At 39.2% G+C, this 23,795-nt stretch overlaps 1 long non-coding RNA gene across 1 annotated transcript; it reads left to right on the forward strand.

Annotated features, from left to right (window-relative positions):
- The first annotated feature begins 7,894 nt into the window (after window positions 1-7,894).
- Window positions 7,895-22,679, forward strand: LOC126470985 (uncharacterized). Its single transcript, XR_007586286.1, has 3 exons — window positions 7,895-8,036; window positions 8,337-8,446; window positions 21,152-22,679. It is a non-coding gene; the product is annotated as an uncharacterized LOC126470985 (long non-coding RNA).
- The last annotated feature ends 1,116 nt before the right edge of the window (window positions 22,680-23,795 follow it).

Below are 23,795 nucleotides of genomic sequence, written 5' to 3' on the forward strand. Positions count from 1 at the left end.
TGTGTACTTTGATGAATGAGCCTTTCCTGCAAGAATAGTATGACTGTTGACAGAGTGTATCAGTCATTCATTTAGTAAATTGGTGGTCAGTGCAGCCTGTGTGAGGAAATCAGCACCTGAAATAGGTTGAGCAATGTTGGTTAATTTGTAAGTCCACTTGCAGTTCTCAAAGAGGCAATTGTCAGCCTCAAACGTATTGTGACCATATGCACATATGACGGACTTGTTAACTGCCATTAAATTGGCCTTAGTGTGGCAGTGTGCTGATCTCTGATCCCATTTGATTAATAACACTAGCCCTAAATAGTGGTTGGTATTGATTAGCCTTTGTGATGTAGTGCCTTGTAGTCACTCGGTAGTCAGCAGCTTTGGAGGCATGCCGATAGAAGCGTTAGGCTGAGCAGTCCTATACTGTCTTTTTGACATAGGGTGCTAACTGTTCTAAAACAGTAGGTGCTGTTAACGGGTGTCAAACTGTTGCACCTGAGCCAAATCATCTCTTGGCATTGAGGTGCAAACATAATTTCTTGCACTTCATTGCCAGTTGACCAAAATGTCTGTGGAACAGTAAACATTTGTCTGAGTGGTCTCATGGCTATGAATCCACTGTGGGCATGTGCAAGGGGCTCGTTTGTGCTCAGCTGTCATGATCAATAGTTACAACATTTACGACTGCTTAGTTAGCCGCTTGACAGTGGCATGGGGAGTTCACAGGTCCTCGAGAACACTCTGTGACTTTCACACAGATGTGGCATGGTAGCAAGGCAGCAGCATGTTGGGCTGGTCACTCTTCCTTCAGAGTGAATGGAAATTATCACGGTGGCCGCTGTGACATATGTTTTGGGCAAGGTGTGTGCTTTATTGGTAACTAATATAATGGTTGCCCTTCCTGAGCAATTAAAATTAACCTCATTTTGGTAGCAATTGTTGTTGACAAATGTGTAACAGTAAAGCATCCAAACTGATAATCATTCCATGCAGATGTCTCCAGAATTCAGACAGAATCATGTCATAATGCCTCTCATGGTACAGGACTTGTGTGAGCCTTTGACCCATTGATTTTGTGCAATGTGAAATAAGCACCATCATGAGGGCATTGTAGGCTTGGTGCAGGAAGCATCATAATATAATGTCCAACACTACTGAAGTAACATGTTGATCAAGATTACTGGTCACCAAAGTGAACTATTTAAAAGAGTCACTAATTTGCTGTTACTTGAAAATGCTCTCCATTTACTGCAACTAAGTTTTCAATCGATTAGTTGCAAACAGTGGGGCCTGAATTTGCAAATACAGTGTGGGAGGACTGCGAAAGCTGACGAGTGGATATTTCTGTTGATCTCACATGTGGTACCAGTGAACGCGAAATGACTAGAAATATGTTCACTCGGAATTTGATCTCTTACGACAGTGCTGTAATTATGTGTGAAGCAATGTTATGTGATTATATCACTGTGTCCAATTTCATGACCAGTGTGTTTGAAACCATGATGTTCCAAAGTGGATCGGTGTGTGGCACGGAGTCTAGTGGTTGAAAAACGGAAGGCGGGCAATGTAGAATCTGTATCTCATTTTTAATGACCTGGACGGTACCACTGATGGAATGTAGAAGGTTACGTGTGGTATGCCTGATGGTACTTATCTATGCCAACTGCAGCAGATAACCTATCCACGAGAGCAGAATTGCTTCTTTGGGTTCACAAATTATGGAAGAACACTATCTCCTACAAATAAAATACATTCACGGACTAACAGTGTAATACACTGAGGTGTCAAAAGTTATGGGTTGCCTCCTGATATGATGTTGGACGTGCTTTTACCCGGAGTAGTGTAGCAACATGACGTGGCATGGACTCAACACATTGTTGGAAGACCCCTGCAGAAATATCGTCCTATGCTGTCTCTGTAAGTGTGAATGTTCCTGGTACACAAGTTTGTGCATGAACTGACATCTCAATTATGTCCCATAAATGTATGAAAGGATTCACGTTGGGTGATCCTGGTGCCTAAATCATACACTTGAATTGTTCAGAAAGTTATTCAAACCGAGTGCGAACAATTGTGGCCCGGTGACCAGGTACACTGTCATCTATAAAAATTCCACCATTGTTTCAAACATGAATAGCTGCAAATGGTCTCCAAGTAGCTGAACATAAACATTTCCATTCAATGATTGGTCCAGTTGGACCAGAGGAGCAAGTCCATTCTATGTAACACAGCCCACACAATTATGGAGCCACCAATAGCTTGCACTGTGCTTGAAATTTGCTACTGTCAAAACACTCTTGACACTGCGGATCTCAGAATACTGAATTCCCTAATGATTTTTGAAGTGGAAAGTCCCGCACATCTAGCAGCAACTACCATTCCATGTTCAAAGTCTGTATATTCGCCTCATATGGCTGTAATTAGGTTGGAAACATTTCACATGAATCACTCAAATACAAATGACTGGTCTGCTAATGCATTGTCCTTTTATACACTGTATACATGATATTACCACCATGTGCACATTGCTATTCTATGACTGTTTTTCACCTCAGTGTAAACCACACTTTATTGTGCACAGATACAAAAGACACATGTGTACACATTAGCAAACAAATCAGAACAGGAAGCATCAAAGAACATGAGAAATTAGAGAGACACTGCACTTGTCACATATCAATTAGTTGATTACATCACTCCCACAACCGCATTTTGTCAATTCCCAATGTAAAAGTAGTTATCAAAATTATTCACGGAACCATTGACTGCATGTGAATGATTTGGTGTAGATAAAAATAAATGAATACCTTATCCCCATTCAGTATTTCAATTTTGTGGGCAAATAATGTAGAATAAGTGATAAAGTCTGCTCTGATATGACACTTGTGGCAAAATTACTACATGGACTAGAGAATGTTTACAAGACTTGGCAATGTCAACACAGCACTAGGACTACTACCTACAAGTTCTGTGACTATAATGAAATGGAATTAGATTACATTAGATTTAGTTTTTGTGCCAGAGACCCAAAAATGAGATGATTCTCACGGGTGTGAAACAAGTCAGAAAGTGTAACATAAAAAAAACATAAAACATCTGAATATAATAATCACTACCCTGATCAATTATCAGCAGACTGTCAAAATAGGTAAATGCATTTCAGCAAACTAGAACACCTAATATTTACAGAATTAATACTCTGTCAGGATGAAACACAGCTATGCACTTTTAATAAATTTATCATTCATAAAATACCTAATCTTGTCAGTTGTGACCTATTGGTGCAAACTAAAATTTTTCCTTAAGATGGTCTAACAGTCGCTGTTAAGATAATTATTTGTAGAGTAGAAGGAGTTGCCTACCAGAAAGTCTTTCAAACTCTGTTTAAACTGTGCTTTATCTGAAGCCAAGTTTTTAATGGTTGCTGGTGATTTATTGAAAATGTGTGTTCCTGGATATTGGACCCCTTTCTGATCCAAGGTAAGTGATTTTAGGTTTTTATGTGGATTGTTCTTATTCCTAGTACTGATATTATGTATTGAGCAATTGGTTGGAAATGGAGATATATTACTTGCAACAAATTACATTAAGAATAAATATACTGAGAAGCAATGGTTAGGATACAAAGTTCCTTGAACAGGTTTCTACATGATTTTCTTGAATTTACACAACAAATGAGTCTTGTTATATGCTTTTGCTTGCTAAAAACTTTTGCTCGGCTTCGTCAGTTACTCCAGAATATGATCCCATATGACATTACAGAAAGAAAATAAGAAAAGTATGCAAGTTCTTATTATATTTACTACACCTGACATAATTCTGACTGCAAATCCCATCCCAACTGAATTTATTATCGAGTTATAATCCCAGAAATTTAACACTGTCAACCTCTTTGATCTGCAAGTCTTCATGTGCTATACACATGCTAGAAGGAAATCTCTTACAGGTTCTGGTGTGTCTTTACAAAGTTTAATGTCAGTGAATTAGTTTTAAATCATTTATTAATGTCAGTGAAAACTTGATTAGCAGCCATTTCTAAATCTGTACTTGACTTCCTACTTATTGCAATGTCTGTACCATCTGCAACAAAACAAACTTAGCATCAGGCAATGTAATGGGCAAGGAGTCATTAATGCACACAAGAAAAAGCAACAGACCCAAGATGGAACCTCCAGGAACACTACACGTAATTAATTCCCAGTCAGATGAAGACTGACTGCTTAATGCTTGGGTATTTCACAATGACACCCTTTGTTTCCTGTTAGTTAAATAAGACTCAAACCATTTCGCAGCACTACTGTTGACACCATAATATTCTAATTTACTTAAGAGAATGCTGTGATTCACACAGTAAAAGGCTTTTGAGAGGTCACAGAAAATGCCACTAACCTCTAATTTGTTATCTAGTTCATTAAGTACATTCTCACTATGCACGTAAATTGCTTTCTTTCTATCAGAAAGTTTTTAGAAACCCAAACTATGACTAGGACAATATATTATTTGCAGTCATATACTTAAGGAGACACTTGAATACAACCTTTTCAAATATTTTTGGAAAAGTTGGCGAAAGTGAAATTAGGTGATAGTTTGATGGAATCTCTTTATTCCCCTTCTTGTAAAGAGGCTTAACTTCGGCATATTTTAGCCAGTCTGCAAATGTTCTGCTGATAAGAGATTGATTACACAAATAGCTTCAGACAGAATTCACCTTGCATGAGCACTCTTTGATTAACTTTGTTGATATAATTTACCATAACCACTAGAATACTTAGATGTTAAGGATTTTATAATGAATGCTACTTCTTTGGGAGATGTGTCATTCCATTTTACTGCAGTTATTTGTAAAGACTGGTCTCAGATACTCCACTGCACTGTTTACTGAACCTGAAAAGCCCAAGCAGTCAGTAATAGAAACAAAGTACTTGTTTAAGAGGTTTGCAACATTACATGCATTTGTCACCAAAGTCTCATATATTTTTAGAGCTATCTGTTCCTCTTCCTTTTTGGCCCTACCTGTCCCTGTCTGCACAAACAAGGCAAAAAACACAAGATTATTGTTTCGCATGTATAACTAGCTCTACTCTGTATCTGCTCCACAGGATGATTTGCCCTGCAAAAATTTTTAAGTTTGTTTATTTACCTGGCAGCTGCAGTTAAATGTTTTGCAGTACCATAGTGAATTCACAAGTAAGATATTTTCTTTGATACAACAAATATGTACACAACTAAACATATCTTTAACTGTAGGCCCACTTACAACTCTCTTCACTTGCATGTATCAGCCTGAATGCCTTACACCTCGTATATATGGCGTGTGACGAGGGCCTCTGGTCGGAGAGACCGCTCGCCTGGTGCAAGTCTTTTGATTTGCCCACCACTTTGGCGACTTGCGCGTCGATGGGGATGAAATGATGATGACTAGGACTACACAACACCCAATTCCTGAGCGGAGAAAATCTTCGACCCAGCCGGGAATTGAACCCGGGCCCTTAGGATTGACAGTCCGTCGCGCTGACCACTCAGCTACTTGTGGCCAACACATGCATGTAATCAACCTTAATGCATCGACATCTACACATAAACAAGTCATTACAAGCAAGAGGCACACAGAATTGTCATTATCCTGAACAAGTGACTCAAAACATGTTGTACAATTATTTATCATTTCTTTCAGGTCACATGAAGACTTGAATTCAGACACTCAGTTTGAACATCTATGGTTTAATATACAGCACTTTTAAACTGCGCGTATGCTAGACATTGTCTACAATCTAAACCCATAGGATGTACTCCCCCAGATGATAAGAGAGAGAGAGCGAGAGAGAGAGAGAGAGAGAGAGAGAGAGAGAGAGAGAGAGAGAGAGAGAGAGAGAGAATTTTAATTCTCTACTAGTAAAGTTAATAACAATGTTACTTTCGGGGTAATCAGTGCATGTTTCAGCAAGTGGAAGGTAAGGTTGGTCATAACATTAGCAGATCAACAGTAAGCTCAATTATAAATTAGAAATTCAACTTTTCTTCAGATGAGGGCAGTCTAAGGGATCACTGTAATTTTTGCCAGATTTACTACTAGTCATACTTTGAATTCTTTCTCTATCATGTCAGAAAATGTAGCTGAGACAACTAAACATTACAAAGAGGTTATAAATCATATTCTAAATACATACTCGTACTGGACTATGTGGTAATCTATATGACTGTGAACTTTACCCAAATATATTATTATTCCATTACTAGAAATTTAAAGCCCCATAATGAAATTTAATTCACAATTTCTATTGACTGTTTTGATGAGATGAAACTTTCTTTCTAGATTAGATTAAGTTTTTGTTCCACAGACCCAAAAATGACATGACTCTCATGGGCATGGAACATGTCAGAAAGTATAAAATAAAAAATATAGAACACATGAATACAACACTCACTTCCCCAATCATTTGTCAGGAGATTGTCACAATATGTGAACATATTACAATAAATTGGAACTGCTAATATTTACAGAATTAATACACTATCAGAATGAAACATAGTTATAAGTATTTGATAAATTTATCATCATACCTAATCTTAACTGTTGTGACCAAGTGCTGTCAAAACAGAAATTTTTACATTAGCTGGTCTAACTGTCCCTGTTAGGATATTCGTCTGAAGAGTAGATGAGTTTCCTAACAAAAAGTCTTTCAGCCTCTGTTTAATCTGTAATTTATCTGAAGCAAAGTTTTTAATGGTTGCTGGCAGTTATCTGAATCTGTGTGTTCCTGAATGTTGGGCGCCTTTTTGGACCAAGGTACGTGATGTTAGGTTTTTATATAGATTGTTCTTATCACTAGTATCGATGCTATATATTGAGCTATTGGTTGTAAATGGGCACATTATTTTCAACAAATTTCATTAAGGACTAAATATACTGACAAGCAGTGGTTAGAATATCCTATTCCTTGTGTCCACTACTACAATAACTTTGTCTAGACTTCGAAGCTGAACACGTTATCCTTTCGTACTGACAAGCCTTTTGGCGCTATTACACTGACAGATAATAGCAGGAATTGGCACAAGCGCGGAGGGCGTGCAAGTTATCCATTTAAACTGTTATATTTTGCTGTTATAAGAATAGCGATAACCAAGAAAAATTTTATTTAATAGAAACGGTTAAGCTCAGAAGTATTTGCATTTCGGATGAAGAGACTTGGGAAGCTCCAACATTCCTGCTTGTTACGCTCGTTGAAATTGTGTGGGTTAATCAATATTATTATTACCGTCGTCGTCATTACGACTAAGATATTAAGCTCTACAGGATCTCTCCAACTATTTTATGTCGATTCTTTTACGGCTTCTGCGCTTCGCCAACCCTCCTCCTTTCTCCGGGCTTGGGACCGGCAACAGCAACTGCAGAGCTACTTAATTCACTCCAACAGTAACTGCAGGCGGAGTTAAAGTGGTTTCCCACACCAACATTTCAATTTCTACGTTCACACGACAAACAAATTTACGACAAGTGCTAATGCTTTAAAGTTTTCTGGACTTCAATTTTCTCTATGAATTGCAGCGCCGAAGACTCGCTATTTATAGGCTACAAGATTGCCGCTCACAACTATCGATAGTTAACGAGTGTCGAACCATTACAAAGAAATTTATTACAGTTGTATTTCCATGGACCTAGCTTTCGTTGAATTAGTCAATTTACTTTGTTTTGCAATATTTGTAAATATGTAATAAAGCGATGCAAGTACAGTGTTTGGCGGTGAATCGCACAAGACTTTAATGACAGCGAAACAAGGGGACGAGATATAGTTCTCAGATGTTACCACATCCCATTTGATGGCGTTGTGAGTATTAACTTTGAAGACGAAATTTTTGGCGAGCGGGAACATCTGTGTTTATTATTGTTTTGGTCAAGATAGGTGCTTCGTGGAACTGTAGTGATAACTCAGCCATAGGCTTCGTGCTGTTTTGATTTATAAGAAACGAAAAGCAGAACGCAAAATGGGTTGCAAAATTGTTGGAGAGAGAATAGGAAACGTAATTTACATTGACATTCTGGGAGGCAAGTGAGTTGATCAGTTAAAATGATTGTGGTTAGCATATCGTATTTTCCCGTAGAATATAAATGTAGAGGATTTATCTAATACTGTGTCGTATGTGCTCAAGCTGCAAGTACAGCGTTGTACTGAGAACTTTATAAACAGCAGATTTAGTTTCATAGTTGTAAGTGTATATTAAAGAGTACAAAGGTATGTTGTATGCAACTTAGTACTGTTTATATGGTTGATGGAAGGCTTCTTGAAAGTTAACTCTCATTTAAACATTTTTAGTTGTTAAGTAGTGAAGTTCTTGAACTTTATTTTCAGTCACTGAAGCGTTTAACGATGAAACTTGCTAAAAGCAGAAGGTGACAAGCAGCTAAACAGTAGATACTGTGAGAAATTTGCATTTGCAAAACAAGATACTGAAGTAGCAGGTAAGGGTTTATGCGAATGTCTCTGCTTATATTCAGAAAATCAGCGTCTTCAAAATTCGCTGTTTATTATTAATCTTAAGTACCAGTGGGGAGTAAATGGTTTAGGGTGAAGTATATGAATTTCAGTGTTAGAATAGACAATTTTTAAATCTTAGCTGCGCTGATTAAAAAGAATATGCTGTAGTACAGATTGAATAAAATTGTGCTGTCAGTCTTGTTTGTGGGCCAGTACATTGAGAAAGATTTCTAAGTGCAAAGCAGGCAGTGCTGACGTTTTTTGGGTTGTACCAAAAAGATGCACACACTGAACAAATGTTCCAGCAGTAATTAAGCTTCTTTCTAGATAATTTAGTCCTGTTTCCTTGCCAATTGGGAGTCATTGCCTTATCAATATTTGTGAGGCGGAAAGTGAAAAGGGGCCTCTTGTCGAAAATTTAGGAATTTGAGTTTTTGTAGTTTTTACATTCAGCATTGCATTCTGAACAACTTGTAAAAAAATTTTATTTCTATCTCTAAATTTGAGGAAGTTATGGCAGGTTGAATATTTGACATAAAAGAGGTGTTTTGAGATATGGGCTTTCAAAGTTTCACTGTATTATCATTGCTTGACTTTACATATGTAAGAAACAAATTCTGCATATATATTACACTTAAACTGTCCTTTGTCAAGTGGTTTGGAGTTTTTTAAATTAACACTTCACAATAAGTGATTACTCCCTGAGACCTATATCACATCAGAGTGTAAATACATTTGAAACCAAATAAATTGGCCCCTTGTTGAGAAATATATAGCAAGCCCCGTGCTTATTTTTTTGGCATAATATTTATATTTTTACACTATGTTATTGCATCTTTTGGATCAAATTTTGATCCTGGAGCAATTAATGGCACTAGAACCACAAGAAATTGGAAGTCACAAATCCTCCAAAATAGATTACTGAGGTCCCATATTTTGTAGTTGCCAAACGACTTGATTTTCTGTCCATAAAAAAAAGGCTGAATGGGGTTAAAGGCACTTTAACAAGAGCATTTTCACCTCTTCTTTTTTTTACAGGAATATTTGTTTGTTCAGGTTCTTCATCAGGATCTTTACTGTCGCTGACTTGAGTTTCTGGTTCACATTCTGAGCCTACTTCAAGACACATAATGTCTTTGTAGTTCTCTTTGCAATAGGTCCTGATGTTTTTAAAAGGGTACTGTTTTCGTTGTCTTGTCATGCCTGGAGGAATTACTGCAGCAGGAAACCCAGTGGGTTCATTGTCATTGGGGAAGATGCAATACACAAATTCATTTCCATCAATGTCCAATTTGCAATGTACTCTAGCTTTGGAGCTAATGTTGAACTCAAAGTGGTTGTATTTAGTTATGTTAGGTACTTTGTTAGCATTACTATCCTTCAAGAAATTTAGCCAGTCATATGTATTCACAGCAACTTCACCTATTTCATTTCCAACAGCAACAGTTGAGTTAACATGTGTTGTAGATGTAGATTTCTCAATGCAGTCGGTGAACTCTTTTACGGAAGAGATATAGGTGACCCTAAATCATTTCTTTAAAAGTCCAGATGCCCAGTCACATGCAAATTTTGTGTGACCTACTGGCATGAATGACAAAACAGTTCTCTTATTTTTGTTATTACTGATTTTCCGAGCAAGATATCGTAATAAGATGATGTTCTTGTTCTGACCTACACAATTGTCAGCATGAATGAACATTGTCTTCTCCATGACTGTAGTTTTTCGAGTAGTTGTGGAAAAGACTGGCAACAACATTGGATCCCTTTGTTGTTCCTACACTTTCTGGGAGTAGATAGTTTACTTGTTTGTTCACAGTCTCACACATAACCCCAAATATTCCTATTCTGAATGGAACCAAGAACTAAATAGGTCCAGGCTGCACCGGGTTACTGGGTATGTAAACCTGCTGGGCCATGTCAAAACCGTAGTGTACACAACTTCTATCACCATCTTCAAAATTTTCCTTAGTCTTTTTGATAGTTCCCTTATAAAACTCTTTCTTTTGCAACAAGTTGTAGATGGGACCTCATTTTTTCAATAGTTTCCATTTTAGTTTCTTCAGGCACTGATGCCATTGCAGTTCCTGGAGTGAAATGCCATTGGCAAAATGCACAAAGATCTGATTTGGGCTTCATGACAACTATTTTTGGGCATATCTCTTTCCAAATATTACAGAAAACTTTACTTGATACTGGTTTTACGGGCATATCATTTGTAAAGGAAGCCATGTAAGTTTCAAAAATTTTGGCTTTATTAGCACTTGAAGGTAGAAGTTTGAAATTTGCATTAAATTGAGTGCTACTTCTGCCTGGTAAAATTATGGCATGTTGTTCTGCGTAGTTGTGTAAAACTTTACAACAAACTCTGAATCAGAAAAAGAAGTCACATTCCTAGGAAGTTTTCTTGCATTACCATGAGCTTTGACAGTCAATCCTGTATCATTTTACATTTTTGTTAGAGCGCTTTAGTCTTTTAATTTTAATATTGTTGGAAAACATGTAAGTGTTTTTACTAACATGCCGACCTTTTACTTAGTATTTACTTCTGGTTGTTTCCTCTCAGTTTGTACTTTATGTTTACGAGCTGTCAAAGAAGAATCTGAAGTTACACACCGCAATTGGCCTAAAATTACTTGATCTAATGTGTTGACATTGTTCTCATACTGATCAATCTCAGCACATTCATGACGTATTTCCAAATAGCCATCAACTGAACAGTAATTGCAACATTCTTCTTTGCACCCGCAACCTGCTTTTAAAAACTCTGAAACGAGAGCATGATCTCTGTCAGCATCAAAAGAGTCAATTAAATTTATGCAGCCATCAGGTCAAAGTCTTCAGCACCATCGTTCTCATCTACAACTTGATCACTATTAACTTTTCGTTCTATTTCAATAATAACATTATCATTGTTACCTAAGGCTTCATTAAACTTCGGAATGTCTTGTAATAAAGAAATACCAGATAGGTTTTTGCTTGTACTGAAAATTTTACTCTTCCGACAAGAGGTACCTTTTTGCTTTCCGCTTCACATTTACTATCTGAAGCTACTGTCATGTTATTTGCTCAAGGTCAGGTGCTTACGCTACACCCATCTGCTTAGACCTGTGACGTACCTGTGATGTGGTGTTAATGTCATGGTGAGATTTGATTTTTCTGAGTCTGTCTGTGTTTGTAGATGGTGTGCTGTAGTATTTGGGGGCGCTCTCTTGTGCTAGATGTATGTTAGTGAGTTGTTTGACATGAATTGAATGTTTCAGGTTGCTATTGGAAGAATTTCTGCTGGTTTTCTGCTGAGATAGTTTGAATTTTCACATTGTACCTGATGGATTCATTTTTATGTTCGGAAATATTAGTGGCATGTGTTTCTTATGGTCAGAGATTTAATATTAATTTTTTCTTTCTTCATCAGTTGTGAATAAGATAGAGATATTTATGAGTAGGTCATTACTTGTTGCAGTGGGAGATATTTTTGTTTTTATTATATGTTTTATGATGGCGATGAATGAGTCGTCGCCAGTGTTGGCTGGTGACCAGTGCTAAATAGAAACATATAAATCACAGCAGGTTTGTCAGTAATGTCAATAAGGTGCTGGCTGCATGGTCTGGATCTGCAACGACTAAAATAATTAGAAGTCGTTGGAAAAAATTATATATATTGTACTTAACTGGTTGTTCAGGATTCTTCTTGGCTTCATACATATAATTATAAACAGATAGCTATTGAGGCCTCACTTAGGCCATACGTTACTAAGCGCCTTGTTAGAGGTTGCTTCCTATCAGCTGAAGGTTATGCTACTTTACTACTTGATGTTCCGAGCAAGAGTGGACGAGAGCTCGCTAGAAACTTGATACAAGCTGCAGAGCAGCGCTGGTTATGACTCATGGGTACAAAGATACTAATACGGACAGCAATCGATAACTTCAACCCCTGACAATTGTGGTATCATACGTTGATACCACATTCCTCCCTCGCAAATCTGCGAATGGCCGTTGAATGTGGTTTATGGCTGCCACGTGGGGGACGCCATGCTGATGTAGTCGAGGAGGTGGGGAGCCTGACTGCAGGCGGGGCATGCCCACCTACACCCTGCCATTCCGACCAATGGGAGACAGGAAATGCCTGGAAATCTACTCCAGGGTGCACGTCAACATGAGGCATTTGCGCTTCTACAACTATGGGAGCAACCAAAGGGTCGACCTCCATCGGGTCGGGGCACCTGACCGGCATCAAAGACTGGAAATCAGGAAGTGCAGACTGTTCTGTGGCGTTGGATGGCGTTGTAACCTGAATTTCACTGTGCCCTATCACAGTTGAAGGCACCTGGTCCATATGGTCATCTGGTCACCGCAGCGTTGCTGGCACTGCGGGCGACTCCCCTGTGAGACATGGTATGCGCGCTGGCACGTCATCGCGCGGCAAAGGCGAAGCAACGGGTGCTGGCACCCAGGGGTGAGGAGAGCAAGAAAGAGGGCCCTTCGAGGGCACCCCCGACGGCGCCGACACTGGAAACATAGGGCAAGTGGCAGAGACACCACGGCTAAAGAGACGCATCTGCTTCTAATACCTGGACACCTCACCAGATGGACCTGATATGACAAACATAGCACGACCAAGATAGCGAAGGGTGCACCCTTTCAACCATCGGCGATTGCCGTGGGAATGATGAAAATAGAGAATATCATAAGGCAAGATTTTGTGGGTCTGCCATGGCAAAGAAACGCGGTGTGGGGGATGCAACAAATGCAGAGTTCTGTGAGGATGACCTTGCAGTGATTCACCTGCAAAGCACCGTCGCATGGCTGCGATCGGTACAAAGACAAAAACAACAAAAGAGCATCCTAACAAGAATGAGAGTCAATCAATTTAGACATTTGCGACTTAAATGTCCGAACGAATCTTTCAACGGCTCCGTTCGATTGAGGGGAGAATGGTGCTGAAGTTAAATGCTGAATACCATTAGCTTCATAAAAGGTTTTGAACCCTGCAGACACAAATTGAGGTCCACTGTCAGTGACAATGACTTGTGGCAGTCCTTCTATGCTAAATATAGAAGACAAGTATTTGATGGTAGCAAATGATGTTGATGACATGTGAACAACAGATGGAAAACTGCTGAAAGAATTAACCATCATGCATCCCAAACAGGACAAGCGAAATCTAAATGTAAGCTATTCTGTGGCAAAGTTGCCTTAGGCCAAGAGAAAATTTTCTGCGGTGGTGTGGATTGGTTTTCTCCACACACAGAACAAGAACAACAAATCTTGGGTATGTCAGCAACAATACCAAACCAGGTACGGTGACGGCGAGCTAACTGTTTTGTCTGTACGATACTCTAATGACCTTGGTGAAGAAGTCGTAGCACAGGTGACTGCAAAGAACGAGGAACAATAACACGAGACTGATCGATCTCCGTGCAGAGCAAAATGACACCACGTTGGACAAAAAATAGTCTGCACAAAAAAAAAAAAAAAGACGAACCAATGGATCTTCGATCCAAATTTTATAAAAAGTAACATAACACAAAACAACACTTAATACTAGGTTGTTAGCTGTTGCTGTGGTTATACAACAAAAGTCAGCAGAAAAACTTTCTTCTACATCATCATTTTGCACACCAGTGAACATACAAGCCTGTTCGGAAGAGTCGAACAGCAAGTCTTCAGCTATTGGCTATCTGGGTAATGTGTTGGCGTGGGTTTTCGTAACTCCAAAAATCAAAGCAAGAGCTTCCTTCTCGATCTGCGAGTAGTTACGCTGCGCAGATGAGAGTAGCTTTGATGTAAATGCAATCAGGCAATCGCGCAAACCAATTTTGTGTGCAAGAACAGCTCCGATCCCAAAATCAGAAGGGTCAACCATGAGGCCAAGAGGTTATGTACTAGATAACAACGCAGATTTAAGCTGCTGAAGGGCACATTCACAATCAAGCGACCAGTTGAATGGAACGTTCTTTCAACATAGTCGATGTAATGATGTTGCGAGAGATGATGCGTGAGGCAAAAACTTGTGATAATAATTGAGCTTTCCAAGGATGGATTGTAATTATTTAACTGTCTTGCATGTTGGTAGCTCTGATATTGCTCTTATATGATCCGGACTTGGGTGGATGCCTTGAGAGTTTATTACGTGTCCTAAGTAGGATAACTGTTCAGAAAAAAAATGTACACCTGTCCTTATTGAGTTTGTCCATTCTCATGTAACACTTCAAATAACTGTCTCAAATTATGCAAATGTTCATGCTGTGTAGAACCAGAAGCTATGATGTCATCTAGGTAATTACACACTGAAGAAATCAATGCACAAAGAGTCTGTAAGTACTGCTGAAATAGTGCAGGTGCAGAGGCTTATCCAAACAGAAGCCTCTTAAATTTGTAGAGACCTCAATGCGTTTTCACGTCGAGAATCTTGTGGGATTCGTCATCCACAGGAATTTGAAGATATGCATCTTGCAAATCTAACTTGGAAAAATATTTACCTGGACACAATTTGTCAAACAAGTCTTCTGGACGTGGCGTAGGAAATGTTGCAACAACAAGTTGAGGATTGATGGCGGCTTTAAAATCCATGCACAGTCGCAATTTGCCTGATGGTTTTGTTAAGATAACCGACAGTGAAGCCCATAGTGATGCTGTCACTGGTTCAATCACTCCTTGTTCCTTAAGTGCTTGCAGTGTTTTAGCAACTTAATCTAGAAAGCGCATGAGGCTGTGCATTGTCCTTCAATTCAGTATGCATCTGAAAATTTGTCTCGCACCCTAAACCTGGCGAAAAAATATCAGCAAACTCTTGACATAGTTCGGAAACACTGTTGGTGGGAACACGTTTAGTGATGGCTAGAATGTCATCGTGCATAATTAAGGAGAATACATCAAATAAATCAAGATCAGGAATGTTTACAGCTGAGGGTGAACACAGTACATGAAAAGAAATCACTTGAGTTTGCCCACGGTATGTCGCTGGCAAACTGCCCAGTCCTAGAACCTGATACTTTGACCACTGTAGGTAGCTAACGTAACATTTGCGTTACTCAGTGGAGGTGAACCAAGCAATTCGTAAGTTTTATGATTCGTGAGTGTAACAGAAGCTCCAGTGTCCAACTGAAAAGGGATCATATGATTCTGAATGTTCAAGTCTACAAAAAGTTTGTTCTGCCATCAGCGAAAAATGGCATTGAGAAGCAGTGTGCACTGGCTTATGTTGACAGGCAGATCGTGTGTGACGGGTCTCCTTACGTCGGCTTGCACTGGCATCACAAAGAAAATTCACACACTCGGGCAATGTCACAGGTGCTGGAGGCGAATGTACAACATTTATTTCCATTGCTTACGGCTCATTTTGGAAACCGTTCCGGTGGAAGCCACTTTGTCTGGAAATGTAATATGGAGCATTAGATTTTTGTCTTTTGAGGCACACTGCCTGGACATGTCCCTTCTTGTTGCAAAAATGGCACATGGCCTTGTGCGATGGGCAGTTCTGGTGTGAGTGCTTTGAAGTACATTGCGGACATGAGCGCAAAGCAGGCGGCTTCTGTCGGTGCATAACAGGTGTCTTTTCCCTGGAAGTGAATTGGGCAGGCGTGCACCGAGCCGGTACAGCATCATGTATGTGTGATGCGCGTGCAGCCAGCTTGCTAACCTGACAGACAGTGGGAGGCGATTCAAAAGAATTTGCAGCAAAATCCAAAGTGTCCTGCCTGTCCAAAATGTCCAACACTTGTTCTAAAGTGGGGTTGGATAATTTAAGAATTTGCTTTCTAATGCGTGTGTCTGACACGTTTTGCACAATAGTGTCCTGTACCATGATGTCAGAATATGATATGCCACAAGAACATGAAAAGCCACAGTTGCGAGTGAGGCCTTGCAAAGTGGCTACCCACTCACGATAATTCTGCTGAGGTGCACGTTTTGTGTGGAAAAATTTGTGCTGCTGAGTGACAACATTCACACTTTCCTTGTAATAATCAGTTAATTCCTGAACAAGTTCTTCGAAACTGTGCTGATCTGGAGAACTTCTCGGGAAGAGTTTGACGAGAATGTGGTACGATGCCACGCCAACACAAGATAAAAGCACATGCAGCCGTGTTTTACTTTGGATGTCATATGCAGCAAGGTGGTGTGAAAACTGTACGTGTCACTCCTGCCAGCTTTCCACGCAGAAGTCAAATGCGCGAAACGGCGGGGCTGTGACCTGCTGTATGGTCAGCTCCTGTGCAGCTGGTACTTGTGGCACAGCTTGTTGTTGTCCCTGGACGAGCAGTCCCAATGTGTAGTAGTGCGTTGGGCTGCTGATCCTGTAATCGTAACAGTTCTGCCTCTGGATTTGCCATCACAACGAAAGCAAATAATCACGAACGGGAGTAGGAAAAAATGTCATGCACTCACAATCACACCATGCGGAGAGGATGGGTGGCACAGCCGGGTATATAGTCTGTAAACATGTATAAATCGGCTGCTGTCACTGTTCCACTTTCCAAAAAATCTGTACCTTTAACCTTGTCGCCAATTGTTATGACGACGACGAACGAGTCGTCGCCAGTGTTGACTGGTGGCCAATGCTAAATAGAAACATATAAATCGCAGCAGGTTTGTCAGTAACGTCGATAACGTGCTGGCTGAATGGTCTGGATCTGCAACGACTAAAATAATTAAAAGTCGTTGGTAAAAAAATTATATATATTGTACTTAACTGGTTGTACAGGATTCTTCTTGGCTGCATACATATAATTATAAACAGATAGCTATTGAGGCCTCGTTTGGGCCATATGTTACTAAGTGCCTTGTTAGAGGTTGCTTCCTATCAGCTGAAGGCTTTACTACTTGATGTCCCGAGCAAGAGTGGATGAGAGCTCGCTAGAAAGTTGATACAAGCCACGGAGCGGCGCTGGTTGGAACTCGCGGGTCCAACGATACTAATATGGACTGTGGTCGATAACTTCAACCCCTAACAAGTGTGGTATCGAACATTGATACCACACTATGTATGGTATGAGTTCGTTGACTATAGTTTCTTTGTGTATATTGAAATTGGTGATGACCAATTTTTCATAAATTTTGGGATTTTTCTTGTCAGTGAGTGGTAATTGTGTTGGACTGTGATTGGTTGATATCATGGTTAATGATGTACCATTAGAATATGTACTGTGGTCTTTGCATTAGGTAGAGTAAGTGAAAGTGTGGAAAATAGGTTTTAGCATTTGAGTGTGTTTCTTTTTGTACAGTGGGCTTTGTTTTTTGGTGCTATATAGGTCAATTTGTGTCATCGGGTTTTGGAGTTGGGTGCAAGTTCACGATATCAAGACCTTTGCTTGAGGATTATGGGTGAAGTGAAATTTGCAACACCATGTTTTAGAGTTGTATGTTGGTTCCTGGTGTCGAGGGCTTTGTTGGAGCTATGTAGGTGAAAATTGTTGAGTTTTTTAGTTGTGTATGGGTTACTGGTATTGTAGTCCTCATTTGAGGTATCGAAATTTACAACACCAATAGATTTTGTTTTTGTAATTTTTTTGTGTTAAATTTTGAGGATTTCATGTGCTTGATTTTTGGGCAACTATTTGTTTTGCTGTAATGTCTTTATTCTTACTGTCGTATATTTGTCCGCGCCCGAAACCACCTCCGTCATTGAGTTCTCCTGTCAGTTTCATTCTGATGTTGGAGTTAAATACTTCAATGTTATTTATGTTTGTTTGCAGTTGTAATAAGTGATGTCATGGTCACCGTATTGTATGTGCTTGAAATAGTTTAAACCATGTTGATGACATTACTGTTCAAAACAGGTGGGTGGAGTCATGATTTTGTTTTGCCAATCTACCTTTTATAATAGTTAGAGCAGTAGATCCCTTTATATAGACTGATTTTGCTCTTCAGATATAGTTTGTGTGTCTAACTAGAAATAATGCTGTGTTCCAAGGATCATTGGTCTGTTTGTACCAAAATGGTGTAGGTTACATTGGTTTTACACTCTGTGTCTTCTGTGTCTACGTTCTAGCTACTTACAGATTATCAGCTAGCTCACTGGCTGAAAAGTAACAATAATGAACATATTGGTCTCTGTCACTGCTCATGTTACTGTGAAGGAATATTGACATTTAGTTCTTAATAGCCCAAGCAATCGTAGTCTTATGCCACAAGGTTTTTGTTAAATACCTCTCTTCAGGCAGATGTTGCCAGAAGAAGCAATTTCAGTTCAGGTTTAAAATTGTGTAAAGGTTTCCAGCAACCAGGCACCTATGATTTTATTCTTCAGTTTCTATTTACCATGACTGGTTTTGAATTCACAAGAGATTTATTATCAGATGGGACATATTTATTGCATATTTCCAGCATTGTTGTGGCTCATGTAGCTATGGCCAGAGAACAAAACATGTACACACTGAATGTAGTGAGAAGTATGTACAGTTCACGCCTGGCCACAGCAGCACCACTCCAGCAGTGCTGCAAACATGCACCATCTGATGATAAGGCAACAGTTGGCTCTCCCCATCCTGTGCATCATACTGCACCTGAGAATGCTGTCTGGTGGGTAAAAAAAAAAAAAAAAAATCAGTCATTATAGTGGGCATATAGGTGTCATGAAAGAACTGTAGTGTGGGTGTGAAAAATCAGTTCAAGCTGAACTGTGATCTGCACCATCAATACAAGACAGAGATCTAACTTAGGAATTATATCCTATGGTGTGAAGATATTTGAGAAGCTCCCATCTAACATACAGCAAGTAATTGGTTATCTCAGCCAATTTAAAACATTCCTAGTGATGTCTCCTTCCACTGCTTATCTTAGTGCAAGGGTTTGATTCCTCCTTTAGATGGATGGCAAGTAGTATGTTGTAAACTATCCTGTGTAATAACAGATTTAGGTTACTATTTTCTTTGAAAAATACTTTATTAATTAAGTAAATATTAAGTTCCGGTTAAGACAGTCTGCAGCTACCTAACGTAACTGAAGTCACAGCAGCTTTCTTTCTAATTCATTAGAACACTTTTAACTGGCAGAGACAGAACTATTATTAAGCAGTATTGTGATAGTTTCTTGTTAATATAATGTAGGGCTTAAGCAATGTTTGGTTGTTTACTTGTTCCATAGCCCTGTGAGTTCACCTTCTTGGTGGGATGTAAAGAACATGGTGGATGAGTAGAAGGAATCACTATTCTTTCGAAATTGTGATGGTTTATTTATGTCAAGCCATGTTAGTAAATGTATATCTTGTGAAGGAGCTGTTAGAATGTGTGACGTTTGCCTGCTTTATTTCTTCCTTGATAGTCCTCTGTGTCGGTGTGCTGCACTGTTATACTAGCTGAAAGATAGTGGGTGGAAGCTCAACACTGACTACTGTAAATGATGTGGCCAACAGTTGCACAATTGCGATTCACAGTTCTTTACTTTCACTGTTCACAACCTGCCCAATATTACACAATTATATGGCGGATTAACTATGGGTTAATGTTGAAAAGCCTCATTAATAGGTTGCAGGCAAAATCAGCATATTGCTGCAATAGTTTGCCATTGAATATCTATGAGCAGTAAAAACCTAACTACGCAGTTCTTGCAGAATAATACAATGTGTGTGACACTATTTCTCAAATAAATTGGACAGACATTGTCATTAATTGTTCTAACACACGGCTTATTTGTGTTACACATATTCCACTGTTAAGTTGATGGATTGTTGTTAATTTAACGAATACATAATTCCTGTCTGAAAATCGGCTGTGGACTGACTGTCTCAGCACCAAAAATCAGTTTTTTGTATATCCCCACAATAATAGGCACTGAAGCTTTACATTTTCACTGTTTAAGTTACAGAAATTACAATTAAAATTTAACTCGTAACTCATTCTTTTTAGTAGTTCCTTCTACCACAAAGATTAGGCCGAATCATTTGTTTAAATAATGAAATTAATATAGTTACACAAACAATACTTTTGACAAACCTGGTAATTATTTTGGAATTAATTAAGGGCTGACTTTGCTAATATGTTTTTGAATAGAGCCAAATAGATACTTTAAGAATCTGAGTAGTTTTTCTTCCAAATGTTTATATTTACTACAGAATTTATATTTGTTTATAAGTCAACAATAGAATCTGTCACAAAACAATTACTGATTTCACCCTATAACAAAAATTTAACTAGGAATGGTCAAAATAAATTAGGAAATTAATTACATATACAAAAGTAGGCACAAAATTAGACCTCGTGCTATATTCCTTAAGACGGAGGGCCAGCATTTCTCTTTTATGGAAATGCAGATTATATTCATACATGTAAAGGTAACTAGGCAAAAATTAAAATAAAAATAATTTAAGGAGACAGGTGGAAAAATAAGCGACGAAGTAAAGAGATCCCAGCTTGCTTCGTCACAAATGCTTAAGGCCTTGAACATGCACCTATAAAATGACTCTTGGTAAACACTAGCATCACTGTCCGCAGCTGCCCATTTACATTGTGAATGCAACATGTTACCAGATTAGCTGATTATATGCTTCACCATTTGACAGCTTAATATTTGCTCAAATGCAGCAGTTTTCACTCCTAGGTGCTTCATTGGCAATGGAGTGGTGTACTCTACACACAAAATTCATATTACTAATCAGTACATACTTAATTCTTTTCTAATTTGACCTACAGTGATGTTATTCTACTTATGTTTGTTCTTTTCGCTCATTCAGTATATCTTTGCTTTATTTTCAGAAACATATCGCAAATTCAGTAGTACCACAACAGAACGACTACAGGAGCGAAATGTACACCTCACCACTCTGAATTGGGGCCCAGCTCATCGCCAGACTGCAGAAGGACGTCTCTGTGAAATAGGATACCCTGGACCATATTTAAGCTCTTATGGGGCGTGATAGTTACAGAAACATCCGCCAGCTTGTCACAAGCTAGTAATGTTGGTGACTGGGCTGAGGATGCTGTTTTGATCAAGACTGACCCACATCTCGTTTTGGACAATCCCTCCACCACTCCAAATGCTCCACAAAAACCTGAGGCTTCATTGTCATGAAAGACTGCCCATCAGCTCTCGAACATACAAGGTACCGTGGCGAATAAGTTTCGCTGCCATCCTTAGCCTGATGTTCCTTCCATGGTGTGGCCAAGAAGGGGAACGATTTGGCGTCGCACTTCTGTGTGTTGAATTGAACTTGTGATCGCTTAGAGACTGCTAGTATTTTACCACCACCAGCAAGAGATGATGGACTACGCTTCATCTTGTGTCATTCGCCCTGATGCCACCCACTCAGACCAAGAGCACTACCCACAGGTGCCACCTAGCCACAGCAAAGGCCACCTGGCAGGACGGCCATTGCCAGACGTCCCGATGCCGCAGGGGGATCGGTATCTACCCCTTGGCATACGTGGGGATTTAATGGCGCAATCATCAGCAGAGCGATCCCTGTGTGGTCAGGGGGCTACAACCAACACGGTACATGGTGGCCCCACCACAACGGACTGGCTACCGTGCTGGATATCAGGTGCAAAGAAATCCATGGTCATCGTTGACACAGAAAGCGACACTGCACAATGCATGGTGGAAAACACATCCAGAAAGGTGTCCTCGCCCAATAGATGGGGAATGAGCGGGACTGAGATGCGACAATGAGGAAGTGGGCTAAAGATTTCAATGCACGATGGACATTATGCACCATGTAAGGCTCCCTTCCCCAATTGGCTTGATCTTCGGGAAAATTTTGAAGAATGGAGTTCAAAACCCTACAGGGGACTGTCACATAAAGGCTGAAACGTGGGAAACTCCTTTTAATCGCCTCTTATGACAGGCAGGAATACCTAGGGCCTATTCTTACCCCTGGACATGCAGGGGGAGAACCATCAGTGATTTCACCATACAGGCAAAGGAAAGATGACTGATGTGAATCTTCTACTTACTATCTAAACATTTTGGGGATGACTGGAAGAGCATAGGAGATTTAGATTTCTGTGCAAACTTCATTGGTGCAGTTCCTATTGTAACTGGCAGTGAGGAAGGGGTTTGTACATCAGCTTGTGGTTGCTTGAAAGGAGCACGAGGACCTTACCAAATATTAAGAGAAACCAAAAGAATGGCCATTCTCAAGATTCTATAAATCAAAATATTTACCAGAAAGACGTGCTGAGTTTGATATGAAATGATTAATGTGACCATATTTATTGTGTAATAAAAATGTTTTCAAAGACAAATGGCACCAAAAAGGACATCATTAACACGTATTCTACAACAGTAACAAAAATAAATACTTAGTTATGTATTTGCCTCATAAATTTTTTTTTTATTTTTATATTTGTATTTAGTCATGGCGTATTAAGACCGTCACATTTTCCTTAAATATGAAGAACAGAATTGCAAAACTGATTTCACTTTTTCATGTTTCTAGAAGTACATTTCAAACATAACAACTTCACATTTTAAAATTTGTGAAAAATTTCCCAGGTTACAGGTAATGAATTTTTTTGTCATTATGCAATTTGAAATGATGCTCCCCAGTTACACATAGTGGACAATTTCATAAGACAATGAATTCACGGGCAATGAACATAAGTACATTCTCTCAAAGAATGCATTTTGGACCTTTGGCATTAGTATCTAACTGCATAGATAGTAAATTGAGCCAGATATAGCTTACTGTTGATGCTATTTTTAATGTTGCTGGAAATATTGCAGTGTTACTGACAGATAACTACAGGTAAGTTCTTAAATATGCATGGCAGTGTTGTTTCAATTTGATGGGCATTTGGATACCAATTTGAATTTCATTCGTCTCCTGCAACATCAACCTCAATGACATGCAGAGAATGCATCTACATAATAATTATCTAATAAATAAGATGTTTCATGAGACTTTTAGGGGTGCCACTGAATGGGATGAGGGCTTGTGGGAAGTAATCATCACGAATAGTTAAGTAAAATTTTCACAGGCATGATGAATTAACCCCATGCTAATATACAAATGGAGTAACCAATTTCGAATGAGATGTTTACCCTGTTTTTATTTTTCAAGGTAACTGCCACAAGACGTACATTCTTCCCAGACTACTCCCCGTGCCATTTCTTCCTGTGTGGACCTCAAGGGCAAAGACCATATTCCTTGATTTCTAACAACCGAATTGAGAAAGTGCACCACCACAGTTAATGAAAATGGTAGACTATATCTGCTAGAAAGAACTCGGGGGAAAAAAATGGGACTAAGACTTTAACACCTGTGATGTTTCTAATGGGTCTCATACCTGGTTCCTCACACATTTCAAATTCTCGTTACAGAGATAATGTTAGGATAACGTATTTCTTTGTTTATTTTAGATGAAAATATGGCCTTCCAGAACTTCCAGTTTCTGTTCG

The sequence above is a fragment of the Schistocerca serialis genome, chromosome 3 (assembly GCF_023864345.2).
Source record: "Schistocerca serialis cubense isolate TAMUIC-IGC-003099 chromosome 3, iqSchSeri2.2, whole genome shotgun sequence".
Taxonomy (NCBI): Eukaryota; Metazoa; Arthropoda; class Insecta; order Orthoptera; family Acrididae; genus Schistocerca; species Schistocerca serialis.